This window comes from Ranitomeya imitator, chromosome 1, assembly GCF_032444005.1.
Source record: "Ranitomeya imitator isolate aRanImi1 chromosome 1, aRanImi1.pri, whole genome shotgun sequence".
Taxonomy (NCBI): Eukaryota; Metazoa; Chordata; class Amphibia; order Anura; family Dendrobatidae; genus Ranitomeya; species Ranitomeya imitator.
The window spans coordinates 121,617,833-121,632,334 of record NC_091282.1 but is presented as its reverse complement, the minus strand read 5'-3'; the positions used below and the strand labels follow the sequence as shown (position 1 = coordinate 121,632,334).

At 45.5% G+C, this 14,502-nt stretch overlaps 1 protein-coding gene across 8 annotated transcripts in view; it reads right to left on the bottom strand.

Moving 5' to 3' along the window:
- FAM169A (family with sequence similarity 169 member A) overlaps window positions 1-14,502 on the bottom strand; it is a 189,777-nt gene that overhangs the window by 125,787 nt on the left and 49,488 nt on the right. The gene's annotated exons all lie outside the window — the stretch shown is intronic.

The following is a 14,502-nucleotide window of genomic DNA, read 5'->3' as shown; positions in this document are numbered from 1 at the left end:
CCTGGTGGGAAAGCTAAGTGGACAGTCGGGTGCAGTGTCGGCTGTGAAAGCAGAGCATCCCTTGAGCGCAGGCCGACATGACAGTTCCCCTGCGTACAGGTCCACTGTAGGTGGACGACAGACTGTCAGTTCCCCGTTATCCTCCGTGCCAGGAGGTGACTCACAGTTGAACCAGAGACTGTAATGTCTGCGCAGCGCAGTGAGAAGCAGGTGACTAGGCCTGAGCCTCTTAGCCAGGTACCTGTATACACTGCGGAGCAAAGCCTTTCACCGACAGTTCTTCGTACTGGACTGAGCACAGTGTTTGGCAGTTGTGAGTGTGGGAACTCCCCGCACCCTTCAAAGACTATTCACCCGCTCCGAGCTTTGGAGCCCCGTCCTCTACAGACACCTCCGAGACGTCACGTGCCACTGTTGTCGGTGTCACCACTGGAGAACCGAGACGCTGCAATCAAGAACACTATAGACTGATAAGTTTTATTGCCTTTGTTTCTTCCTATCGAACTATCGTTCATTCCTGCCCTACCCCGTCCTAGTTCCCAGCTCTGCCCTTCTCCCTAACACACCTCCAGTGTCCTGCCACTCCCTGCGCAGAGTATACGTGCTGTTAATAAACCTGTTCACTCTTGATCTGTCTCCTGTCCGAGACGACATCTCACATTCCTGCGATTTCTACATAGTTACAGGGGAAAACTGCCCACTGTTGGGATATTAGTCACAGGCGAAGATCTGGGTCTGCTAAATGTTAGCCGCCCTGTCATGCTGCGGACACCTGGCGATCAAAGGATCAGGTGGTCCAATGGAGGCAGCACCTGCCCCTTCCCCTAATTATTGCTTAATGGCCACAATTCAATTAGGCGAAAAAGAGAAGACAGAAGCAGGGCACCTGGTCCGCACATGCTAGATTGCAGATTTATTCCATGTCATACATTGGTGCAGGATTACAACCCATGACTAAACAACACGCATAAAAAGTACACACCTTTTGGAATCTTATGATTTTAAAACATACGGTAATTTAAAAAAAAAACCTGGATTTAAAATTAGGTAAATACATCAGAACAGCAATACATGTTACACAATGTCATTATGTATCAAAAACTAGGCCAAAATGCAGAATAAGATTGTGAAAAATTAAGTGCACCCTACGAGTCAAGAGCTTGTTGAACAACGTTTATCAGCAATAACTTGCAGTAATCATTTTGTGCATGACTTTACCAGTCTCTCCCATCGTTCTGACAGACTTTTGTCTCACTTTTCCTTACAACATTGCTTAAGTTCATTGTGCATTGTTGTCATTGGTTTATGTACAACTCTCTGAATTTCTCAATGTGACTTTTCATTTTTGTATTTTTTCCTCCTTTGTTCCAAAATTCATAACTTTTTCAATATTTTGTTGACAGAGCTGTGCGATGGCACGATTTTTTGCAAGGCAAGATGTAGTTTTAAATGACATCGTTAATTTTACCATACAATGGACTGAAATGCAAGAAAGAAATTCAAAGTGGTATGAAATTGTGAATGGTAAACTACATGCATTGTCAGCCTGGTGCTGTTAAACTGATTAAAATTATACCTGGGGTGAAGAAATCCGTCTTGTGGTTCTTGTGTAATCAGTGTTAGAAGTTTGCAGTTAATAATATGCCCGGGCTCTGGGGCGGGACTGTAGCAGAGTCTTATCTTCCTGTTCTAAGTCAGAGAAACCAAGAAGAGATCTGCCCACAGGCTACCCCGAAGCACAAACAGTCTCTCTCTCTATGATGAGGAACATGTTTGTGCTTCGGGGCAGACCTGTGGGATGGTCTCTCCTTCGTTTCTCTGGCTTAGAGCAGGAAGATAAGACCCTGTCTACAGTCCCGGCCCAGAGCACGGGCATCTCATTAACTGAAAACTTTTAACACTTATTATATAAGAAACGCAAGGCGGGTTTCTTCACCCCAGGCATAATTTTAATCAGTTTAACAATGACAACCTGACAATGCCTGTAGTTTACTTAGAAAAATCCTGCTAACCGGATCGCTTTAAGTTAATGATATTTTCAAATGTATTTTCTTCCTTGGACTGTATACAGCTAATGCAAAAGATGAAATCTAACACTTCTCTTTACAAAGAGATTGACTGCTGTGCATAAGCACATGCCCACCAGTCCATAGGCAGCTTACCCACCAATGAGAAACCGGGATGGGCAAGTAGCATCATAGTACCCTAGCTGCTTATATTGGTACCTTACAGTAAGCGCTCATCACAAGTACAGAACTTTCCCTGTGCTTCATCCATGGTACACCCATGCTTACATAATAGGTTGCTGGGTTGATCAGCAATGGTTGCACTTTTCACTAGTGATTGGGAATGTTGCTATTGATCTGTGTGACTCTGTGTTGTTACTGTCCACCAGCTTGTCAGTTTAGATACGTATCACATAATCAGCACTTGTAGCCAAACCTTCTCTCATAGGCAATGGCTGCTTCCACATGGATGAGCACGTTCTATACAGCCTTGAGCAAAGGACTCATTAAAACTCTCATGCAGAAAGGATATTGAAGTGGAAAAGAATGTCCAAATAAAACAAAAAAATGTGCCCTCGTCGCTTCCTTGAAAATAGAAAAAAACAAAGCTATGCAAAAACATGGATATTGTGCAGAATATCAGAGACTGGGAAAAAAAATGCATAATTGAAGAGAGCAGCAACTTACCAACTCAAGATCACGGACTCAAAATATTTTTAATTTTACAACCTTCACTGTGTGATAAAATAATACTTGGCAACATGATTCTCCAGGTCAGTACGATTACGGCAATACCAAACTTGCATAGTTTTTTTTTTATAAATTCAGAAATTAAAAACACAAAAATTAGCTTGTGTTGCCATTTTCTGAGATCCATCAATTATATGGATGTGACATCCCTTAATATATATATTTTTTGAGGCAAGAAATCCGTTCGATTACCTGGTTACCATCCATCATATTTATAGACAAACTCTACCTCTACATTTGTGCTTTGGTGCTTTGTGAGTTGTCCCCTATGGTATTTTTGCTTTTTTTTATTGCATTTGAATGTATTTTTAATAAATTCTTAATAAATAATGCTTTAATAAATATTTGGGATCTCTTATTCTTCTCACAGATACATATATTATGTGAGATTAGTTGTTTCACAGAAGTACTGCCAAGGCAGGCACAGCATAATTTTATATGCCACTTTCAGAGTCTGATAGCGACATCCTATCGATTAACAGCAGCAATCTGATCCATACACACCACTGCTGGTAAGGAGTTAAACCAAGCCTGCAAAACATGAAGCCTGCCAAATGATCTTTTGCTGTCAACGAATAATCGGCAGACGCAGGTCTCCTTGTTCCTGTATTTAAAATGAACCTGTCAGCAGTTTTGGCCGATATATGATACGGCCATTACCTTTCAGGGATTATACACAACATTCTATAATGCTATATATAAGCCCCCAACCCGACCTGGAAGAACTGAAAAATATGTTTTATTATACTCACCTGCAGTGCGGTCAGGTCCGATGGGTGTCGCTGGTCTTGGTCCGGCGCCTCGCATCTCCTTATGATCACCGCCCTCCTGCTTGCTTCTTGTGGATGACGCGACCCTGCATCATCCACACAGTCTACTCATCATCGGCGCTCCTGCACAGGCGTACTTCTCTAGCCTGTTGAGGGCAGGTCATAGTACTGCAGTGCGCAGGTGATGGGGCTCTTTGACCTTTTACGTCACCTGCGCACTGCAGTACTGCACTCTGCCCTCAACAGGACAGAGAAGTATGCCTTTCACAGGAGCGCAATACTGGGGAGCCTGTGTGGATGATACAGGGTCGCGTGATCAGAAGAAGATGGGAGGCGCCAGACCAAGACCAGCGACACCCCTCGGACTGGACCGCCCCGCAGGTGAGTACAATAAAACTTGTTTTTCAGTTCTTCCATGTCGGGTTGGGGACATATATACAGCATTATAGAATGCTGTATATCAGCCCTGAAAGGTGATGGCCGTACCTTATATCAGCCCAAACTGCTGACAGGTTCCCTTTAATTGTATTTGCACTTTTCAGAAAATACATTTGAACTTCAAGACAAAGGGCAGAAGAGTGATTGTCAGCTACGAGCTCCGACGCACTGATGTGTGATGAAGTCATCACGCTGCTGCTGTCACCGCAGGGTACAGAGGAGATGAGGATGTGGTGCACATGGCGGGGAACAGTAAGTGCTCCATGTAGGAGCAGAAGATTGAATACAGTATAAGGACCATTAATGTAGATTGGAGGGGAGGTGGAGTTACCTTGAAGACACATTATGGAGCAGTGAGAGGAAAATTGAGATGTGATGGTAATATGGAATGGGGCAGTATGGGGAGACTTTACAGAGATGGACAGTGTGGGGGGATATTATGGAGAGGGACAGTGTGGGGGGTATTTGGAGAGGAGCAGTGTGGAGGTACATTATGAAAAGGGGCAGTGTGGAGGTCATTATGGAGAGGGGCAGTGTAAGGGGACATTAGAGAAAGGGGAAGTATGGGGCCAGTTAGAGAGGGGCATTAAGGGGGGAAAATATAGAGTTAGTGGGGGCAGCATGAAAAGAGGCAGTGTGGGGCGACATTATGGTGAGGGCTGTGTGGTGGACATTATCGAGAGGTGGAAGCACAGGGGTGACAGTATGGAGAGGTGGGAGGACAGTATGAAGAGGTGCAAGAATGGGGGAAAGTGGAGAGGTGGGAGCATGGGGGGCCAATGGAGAGATGGGAACATGGGGGACAGAGGAGAGATTCAGCAGCATGGGAGGTAGCAGAGTGGAAGGACACTGAAGTTGGGATAAGATGAAGGAGGACAAGTGAGGAGGCCATAGTTTGTAAGGAAGACTAGCATTATCTATCTATATATATATATATATATATATATATATATATATGTATATATATATATATATAATTGTCTAAGTTTCTATTTGTCTGTAACCGAAATCCGGCGTCACTGATTGGTCGCGCCCGGCTGGCCTTGACCAATCAGCGTTCATAAATAAACTACATACATATACTAGAACGAGAATAACATGAAGGACAGTCTGTGAGGGAGAGAATAACATGGAGGACAGTCTGTGAAGGAGAGAATAACATGGAGAACAGTCTGAGAGGGAGAGAATAACATGGAGGACAGTCTGTTAGGAGAGAATAACATGGAGAACAGTCTGAGAGGGAGAGAATAACATAGAGGACAGTCTGTGAGGGAGAGAATAACATGGAGGACAGTGTGTGAGGGAGAGAATAACATGAAGGACAGTCTGTGAGGGAGAGAATAACATGGAGGACAGTGTGTGAGGGAGAGAATAACATGGAGAACAGTCTGTGAGGGAGAGAATAACATGGAGGACAGTCTGTGAGGGAGAGAATAACATGGAGGTCAGTCTGTGAGGGCGAGAATAACATGGACAGTCTGTGAGGGAGAGAATAACATGGAGGATAGTCTGTCAGGGAGAGAATAACATGGAGGACAGTGTGTGAGGGAAAGAATAACATGGAGGACAGTCTGTGAGGGAGAGAATAACATGGAGGACAGTCTGTGAAGGGGAGAATAACATGGAGGTCAGTCTGTGAGGGAGAGAATAACATGGACAGTCTGTGAGGGACAGATGTTGTGAATTCTGTGGTCAAGCTCCCTCTTGTGGTCATGAGTGGTACTTCGGCTGGTTCTGTCTAAGAGCTTCCTCTGGTGGATGTGAGTGGGGCTGCGGCTTCTGAGTTTCCTTCCTCAGGTGACGAGGTTAAGTCGTTAGGTGCTGCTCTATTTAACTCCACCTAGTTCTTTGTTCCTGGCCTCCAGTCAATGTTCCAGTATTGGTCTTGCTTTCTCCTGGATCATTCTTATGGCCTGTCTGCCCTGCATAAGCTAAGTTTTGCTTGTGTTACTTTTGTTTGCTATATTTTCTGTCCAGCTTGCTATATTGGTTTTTATTGCTTGCTGGAAGCTCTGAGACGCAGAGGGAGCACCTCCGTACCGTTAGTCGGTGCGGAGGGTCTTTTTGCCCCTCTGCGTGGTTGTTTGTAGGTTTTTGTGTTGACCGCAAAGCTATCTTTCCTATCCTCGGTCTATTCAGTAAGTCGGGCCTCGCTTTGCTAAAGTCTATTTCATCTCTGTGTTTGTATTTTCATCTTAACTCACAGTCATTATATGTGGGGGGCTGCCTTTTCCTTTGGGGAATTTCTCTGAGGCAAGGTAGGCTTATTTTTCTATTTTCAGGGCTAGCTAGTTTCTCAGGCTGTGCCGAGTTGCATAGGGAGCGCTAGGCGCAATCCACGGCTACCTCTAGTGTGGTATGATAGGATTAGGAATTGCGGTCAGCAGAGTTCCCACGTCTCAGAGCTCGTCCTATGTTAGTAACTATCAGGTCACTTTGTGTGCTCTTAACCACTAGTGTTATGTTTGCTAATGACAGGTGTTATGAAGGCAATCCAGAAACACAGTGTGCTTAGCGATCAGAGCGCACACAGTGATCTGACAAATACACAAAAATACAAGAACGAGCTCTGAGACGTGGAAACTCTGTAGACTGCACACCTGATCCTATCCTAAACACAACTAAAAGCGGCTGTGGATTGCGCCTAACAACTACCTAGGCAACTCGGCACAGCCTAAGAAACTAGCTAGCCTGAAGATAGAAAAATAGGCCTGACTTGCCCCAGAGAAATTCCCCAAAGGAAAAGGCAGCCCCCCACATATAATGACTGTGAGTAAGATGAAAAGACAAAACGTAGGGATGAAATAGATTCAGCAAAGTGGGGCCCGATATTCTAGGACAGAGCGAGGACAGTAAAGCGAACTTTGCAGTCTACAAAAAACCCTAAAGCAAAACCACGCAAAGGGGGCAAAAAAAAACCACCGTGCCGAACTAACGGCACGGCGGTACACCCTTTGCGTCTCAGAGCTTCCAGCAAAACAAAAGACAAGCTGGACAGAAAAAAGGCAACAAAAAAAGCAAAAGGCACTTAGCTATACAGAGCAGCAGGTCACAGGAACAATCAGGAGAAGCTCAGATCCAACACTGAAACATTGACAAGGAGCAAGGATAGCAGCATCAGGCGGAGTTAAGTAATGAAGCAGTTAACGAGCTCACCAGAACACCTGAGGGAGGAAGCTCAGAAGCTGCAGTACCACTTGTGACCACAGGAGTGAATTCAGCCACAGAATTCACAACACACTAGGTCCATTGTGGTTCTGAATCACCTGTTCATAACAGTACTGGAGGCCCAAAGTACTAATGCTTCTCAATAGAGGGAAAAGAGAAGTTCTGAGACCATTTTTTTTTCTTTGCACTGTGTTTTGTCTCTCTTTTCCCCTAGACATTTGGGTGGTTCAGGACACAGGTTTAGTGATGGACATTAAAGGTCTGTCTTCTTGTGTGGATCATCTCACTGCAAGAGTACAAAATATTCAAGACTTTGTGGTTCAGAATTCTATGTTAGAACCAAGAATTCCTATTCCTGATTTGTTTTCTGGAAATAGAGCTAAGTTTCTGAGTTTTAAGAATAATTGTAAACTGTTTCTGGCTTTGAAACCCCGCTCCTCTGGTGACCCAGTTCAACAAGTTAAGATCATTATTTCTTTATTACGTGGCGACCCTCAAGACTGGGCATTTTCCCTTGCGCCAGGAGATCCTGCATTATGTGATATTGATGCGTTTTTTTCTGGCGCTCGGATTGCTGTATGATGAACCTAATTCAGTGGATCAGGCAGAGAAAAAATTGCTGGCTCTGTCTCAGGGTCAGGATGAGGTAGATATATATTGTCAGAAGTTTAGGAAGTGGTCTGTGCTCACTCAATGGAATGAATGTGCGCTGGCAGCAATTTTCAGAAAAGGTCTCTCTGAAGCCCTTAAGGATGTCATGGTGGGATTTCCTATGCCTGCTGGCCTGAGTGAGTCTATGTCTTTGGCCATTCAGATCGGTCGACGCTTGCGTGAGCGTAAAACTGTGCACCATTTGGCGGTATTATCTGAGCATGGACCTGAGCCTATGCAGTGCGATAGGACTTTGACCAGAGCTGAACGGCAAGAACACAGACGTCAGAATGGGCTGTGTTTTTACTGTGGTGATTCCACTCATGCTATCTCCGATTGTCATAAGCGCACTAAGCGTTTCGCTAGGTCTGCCACCATTGGTACGGTACAGTCGAAATTTCTTTTGTCTGTTACTTTGATCTGCTCTTTGTCATCCTATTCTGTCATGGCATTTGTGGATTCAGGCGCTGCCCTGAATTTGATGGACTTGGAGTATGCTAGGCGCTGTGGGTTTTTCTTGGAGCCCTTGCAGTATCCTATTCCATTGAGAGGAATTGATGCTACGCCTTTGGCCAAGAATAAGCCTCAGTACTGGACCTAGCTGACCATGTGCATGGCTCCTGCGCATCAGGAGGATATTCGCTTTTTGGTGTTGCATAATCTGCATGATGTGGTCGTGTTGGGGTTGCCATGGCTACAAGTCCATAACCCAGTATTGGATTGGAAATCAATGTCTGTGTCCAGCTGGGGTTGTCAGGTGGTACATGGTGATGTTCCTTTTCTGTCTATTTCATCATCCACCCCTTCTGAGGTCCCAGAGTTCTTGTCGGATTACCGGGATGTATTTGATGAGCCCAAGTCCAGTACCCTACCTCCGCATAGGGATTGTGATTGTGCTATCGACTTGATTCCTTGTAGTAAGTTTCCTAAAGGTCGACTGTTTAATTTGTCTGTGCCTGAGCACGCCGCTATGCGGAGTTACGTAAAGGAATCCTTGGAGAAGGGTCATATTCGCCCGTCATCGTCGCCATTGGGAGCAGGGTTCTTTTTTGTGGCTAAGAAGGATGGTTCGCTGAGACCTTGTATTGATTACCGCCTTCTAAATAAAATCACGGTCAAATTTCAGTACCCCTTGCCGCTGCTGTCTGATTTCTTTGCTCGGATTAAGGGGGCTAGTTGGTTCACCAAGATAGATCTTCGTGGTGCGTATAATCTTGTGCGTATTAAACAGGGCGATGAATGGAAAACAGCATTTAATACGCCCGAGGGCCATTTTGAGTACCTGGTTATGCCATTCGGGCTTTCTAATGCTCCATCAGTGTTTCAGTCCTTTATGCATGACATCTTCCGAGAGTACCTGGATAAATTCCTGATTGTATACTTGGATGATATTTTGGTCTTCTCGGATGATTGGGAGTCTCACGTGAAGCAGGTCAGAATGGTGTTCCAGGTTCTGCGTGCGAATTCTATGTTTGTGAAGGGGTCAAAGTGTCTCTTTGGTGTTCAGAAGGTTTCATTTTTGGGGTTCATTTTTTCCCCTTCTACTATCGAGATGGACCCTGTTAAAGTTCAGGCCATTTATGATTGGACTCAGCCGACATCTCTGAAGAGTCTGCAAAAGTTCCTGGGCTTTGCTAATTTTTATCGTCGCTTCATCAATAATTTTTCTAGTATTGCTAAACCGTTGACTGAGTTAACCAAGAAGGGTGCTGATGTGGTCAATTGGTCTTCTGCTGCTGTGGAAGCTTTTCAAGAGTTGAAGCGTCGTTTTTCTTCTGCCCCTGTGTTGTGCCAACCAGATGTTTCACTCCCGTTCCAGGTCGAGGTTGATGCTTCTGAGATTGCAGCAGGGGCTGTTTTGTCGCAAAGAAGTTCTGATGGCTCGGTGATGAAACCATGCGCCTTCTTTTCCAGGAAGTTTTCGCCTGCTGAGCGTAATTATGATGTTGGCAATCGAGAGTTGCTGGCCATGAAGTGGGCATTCGAGTAGTGGCGTCATTGGCTTGAAGGAGCTAAGCATCGCGTGGTGGTCTTGACTGATCACAAGAACTTGACTTATCTCGAGTCTGCCAAACGGTTGAATCCTAGACAGGCTCGTTGGTCGCTGTTTTTCTCCCGTTTTGACTTTGTGGTTTCGTACCTACCGGGCTCTAAAAATGTGAAGGCGGATGCCCTGTCTAGGAGTTTTGTGCCCGACTCTCCGGGTTTGTCTGAGCCGGCGGGTATTCTCAAAGAGGGGGTAATTTTGTCTGCCATCTCCCCTGATTTGCGGCGGGTGCTGCAAAAATTTCAGGCTAATAGACCTGACCGTTGCCCAGCGGAGAAACTGTTTGTCCCTGATAAATGGACGAGTAGAGTTATCTCTGAGGTTCATTGTTCGGTGTTGGCTGGTCATCCTGGAATCTTTGGTACCAGAGATTTGGTGGCTAGATCCTTTTGGTGGCCGTCTCTGTCGCGGGATGTGCGTTCGTTTGTGCAGTCCTGTGGGATTTGTGCTCGGGCTAAGCCCTGCTGTTCTCGTGCCAGTGGGTTGCTTTTGCCCTTGCCGGTCCCGAAGAGGCCCTGGACACATATCTCTATGGATTTTATTTCGGATCTCCCCGTCTCTCAAAAAATGTCGGTCATTTGGGTTGTTTGTGATCGCTTCTCTAAGATGGTCCATTTGGTACCTTTGTCTAAATTGCCTTCCTCCTCTGATTTGGTGCCATTGTTCTTCCAGCATGTGGTTCGTTTACATGGCATTCCGGAGAACATCATTTCTGACAGAGGTTCCCAGTTTGTTTCGAGGTTTTGGTGAGCCTTTTGTGCTAGGATGGGCATTGATTTGTCTTTTTCCTCGGCTTTCCATCCTCAGACAAATGGCCAGACTGAACGAACCAATCAGACCTTGGAAACATATCTGAGATGTTTTGTTTCTGCCGATCAGGGTGATTGGGTGTCCTTTTTGCCTTTTGCTGAGTTTGCCCTTAATAATCGGGCCAGCTCGGCTACTTTGGTTTCGCCGTTTTTCTGCAATTCTGGTTTCCATCCTCGTTTCTCTTCAGGGCAGGTTGAGTCTTCTGACCGTCCTGGTGTGGATACTGTGGTGGATAGGTTGCAGCAGATTTGGACTCATGTGGTGGACAATTTGACATTGTCTCAGGAGAAGGCTCAACGGTTCGCTAACCGCAGGCGCTGTGTGGGTCCCCGACTTCGTGTTGAGGATTTGGTTTGGTTGTCATCTCGTTATATTCCTATGAAAGTTTCCTCTCCTAAGTTTAAGCCTCGTTTTATTGGTCCGTATAGGATTTCTGAGGTTCTTAATCCTGTGTCTTTTCGTTTGACTCTTCCAGCTTCTTTTTCCATCCATAACGTATTCCATAGGTAATTGTTGCGGAGATACGTGGCACCTGTGGTTCCATCCGTTGATCCTCCTGCCCCGGTTTTGGTTGAGGGGGAGTTGGAGTATATAGTGGAGAAGATTTTGGATTCTCGTATTTCGAGACGGAAACTCCAGTACCTGGTTAAGTGGAAGGGTTATGGTCAGGAAGATAATTCCTGGGTCTTTGCCTCTGATGTTCATACTGCCGATCTGGTTCGTGCTTTTCATTTGGCTCATCATGGTCATCCTGGGGGCTCTGGTGTGGGTTCGGTGACCCCTCCTCAAGGGGGGGGAAATGTTGTGAATTCTGTGGTCAAGCTCCCTCTTGTGGTCATGAGTGGTACTTCGGCTGGTTCTGTCTATGAGCTTCCTCTGGTGGATGTGAGTGGGGCTGCGGCTTCTGAGTTTCCTTCCTCAGGTGACGAGGTTAAGTCGTTAGGTGCTGCTCTATTTAACTCCACCTAGTTCTTTGTTCCTGGCCTCCAGTCAATGTTCCAGTATTGGTCTTGCTTTCTCCTGGATCGTTCTTATGGCCTGTCTGCCCTGCATAAGCTAAGTTTTGCTTGTGTTACTTTTGTTTGCTATATTTTCTGTCCAGCTTGCTTAATTGGTTTTTCTTGCTTGCTGGAAGCTCTGAGACGTAGAGGGAGCACCTCCGTACCATTAGTCGGTGCGGAGGGTCTTTTTGCCCCTCTGCGTGGTTGTTTGTAGGTTTTTGTGTTGACCGCAAAGCTATCTTTCCTATCCTCGGTCTATTCAGTAAGTCGGGCCTCGCTTTGCTAAAGTCTATTTCATCTCTGTGTTTGTATTTTCATCTTAACTCACAGTCATTATATGTGGGGGGCTGCCTTTTCCTTTGGGGAATTTCTCTGAGGCAAGGTAGGCTTATTTTTCTATCTTCAGGGCTAGCTAGTTTCTCAGGCTGTGCCGAGTTGCATAGGGAGCGTTAGGCGCAATCCACGGCTACCTCTAGTGTGGTATGATAGGATTAGGAATTGCGGTCAGCAGAGTTCCCACGTCTCAGAGCTCGTCCTATGTTAGTAACTATCAGGTCACTTTGTGTGCTCTTAACCACTAGGTCCATTGTGGTTCTGAATCACCTGTTCATAACAGACAGAATAACATTGAGGACAGTGTGTGAGGGAGAGAATAACATGGAGGACAGTCTGTGAGGGAGAGAATAACATGGAGGACAGTCTTTGAGGAGAAAATAATATGGAGGACAGTCTGTGAGGGAGAGAATAACATGGAAGACAGTCTGTGAGGGAAAGAATAACATGGAGGACAGTCTGTGAGGGAGAGAATAACACGGAGGTCAGTCTGTGAGGGCGAGAATAACATGGACAGTCTGTGAGGGAGAGAATAACATGGAGGACAGTCTGTCAGGGAGAGAATAACATGGAGGACAGTGTGTGAGGGAGAGAATAACATGGAGGACAGTCTGTGAGGGAGAGAATAACATGGAGGCCAGTCTGTGAGGGCGAGAATAACATGGACAGTCTGTGAGGGAGAGAATAACATGGAGGACAGTGTGTGAGGGAAAGAACAACATGGAGGACAGTCTGTGATGGAGAGACTAACGTGGAGGACAGTCTTTGAGGAGAAAATAACATGGAGGACAGTCTGTGAGGGAGAGAATAACATGGAGGACAGTCTGTGAGGGAAAGAATAACATGGAGGACAGTCTGTGAGGGAGAGAATAACATGGAGGACAGTCTGTGAGGGAGAGAATAACATGGAGGACAATCTGTGAGGGAAATAATAACATGGAGGACAGTCTGTGAGGGAGAGAATAACATGGAGGACAGTCTTTGAGGAGAAAATAACATGGAGGACAGTCTGTGAGGGAGAGAATAACATGGAGGACAGTCTGTGAGGGAAAGAATAACATGGAGGACAGTCTGTGAGGGAGAGAATAACATGGAGGACAGTCTGTGAGGGAGAGAATAACATGGAGGACAGTCTGTGAGGGAGTGAATAACATGGAGGACAGTCTGTGAGGAGAAAATAACATGGAGGACAGTCTTTGAGGGAGAGAATAACATGGAGGACAGTCTGTGAAGAAGAGAACAACATGGAGGACAGTGTGTAAGAGAGAGAATAAAAATTTTCCCCGTTTTTAAGTTTATCATATGGTAAAATAAATGGTGTCTTTGAAAAGTATAAGTCATCCTGTAGAAAACAAGCTGTCATACAGCGATAGATGACTAATCAGCGATATTGGCGCAGTCCGGCCGCGAATTGGCACGAGATTTGAACCATGCTTCGCTAATTGGTTGCGCCTGCCCGACCGTGACCAATCAGCGACAGGCGCAGTCTGGCCGTGAATTGGCCCGGGATTTGAACCACGCTTCGCTGATTGGTCGCGCCCGACAGGCCGCGACCAAACAGCGATATTGGCTCGGGATTAAAACCCTGCTGCGCTGATTGGTGGCGCCCGGCCGGACGTGACCAATCAGTGATATTGGTGCGGGATGTAAACACCGCTTCACTGATTGGTTGCACCCCGCCGGCCGCGACCAATCAGCGACAGGCGCAGTCCGGCCGCGAATTGGTGCGGGATTTAAACACCGCTCCACTGATAATGTATATATTTTACCCGGAAAATCCTGTGTACTCATTGCATTATTCTTAAATCTTCATAAATAAACTACATACATATTCTGGAATACCTGATGCGTTAGAATCGGGCCACCATCTAGTAGTTCATAAGAGAGGACAGTGTGCTGGTTATAATTTAAAAAGGGGAACATTGTAAAGGCAATGTATCATAACAGGAACAGTATGGGGTCATATTTTGTACAGAAAGTGAGGGTAAATTATTTATTCGGTGGCACAGCATGAGAGATATTTTTTTCATTGGGTATTACAATGATACTTTTATTTTTAAGGGCAATGTGTCAGGATGTACTGAAGATCGGAAAAGATGGAGGTCTCCAAACTTGAGCTGTGAGTGTGTAATCTCATCATGGCATCTGTACTATACGGAATTGAAAGGGTTGAGAACGAGTTAAATCAGTGAACATGTGACCTATAAGGTACCAGGGTGTAAATGTTTATTTGTCATACTGCCTGCTTTTCAGTACTGTGGTTTCTGTATGGTCCGCAGTCTGATGATGGCTGGTAAGCACTCCCAGCATCTCCTTATCATTGTTAAGTGCATACTGGGAGTTATAAGTTCACTAGATGGTGGCCCGATTCTAACGCATCGGGTATTCTAGTAATCTAGAATATGCATGTCCACGTAGTATATTGCAAAGCCCACGTAGTATAATGCCCAGCCACATAGTATATTGCCCAGTCATGTACTATATTGCCCAACTATGTAGTATATTGCCCAGTGACGTAGTATATTGCC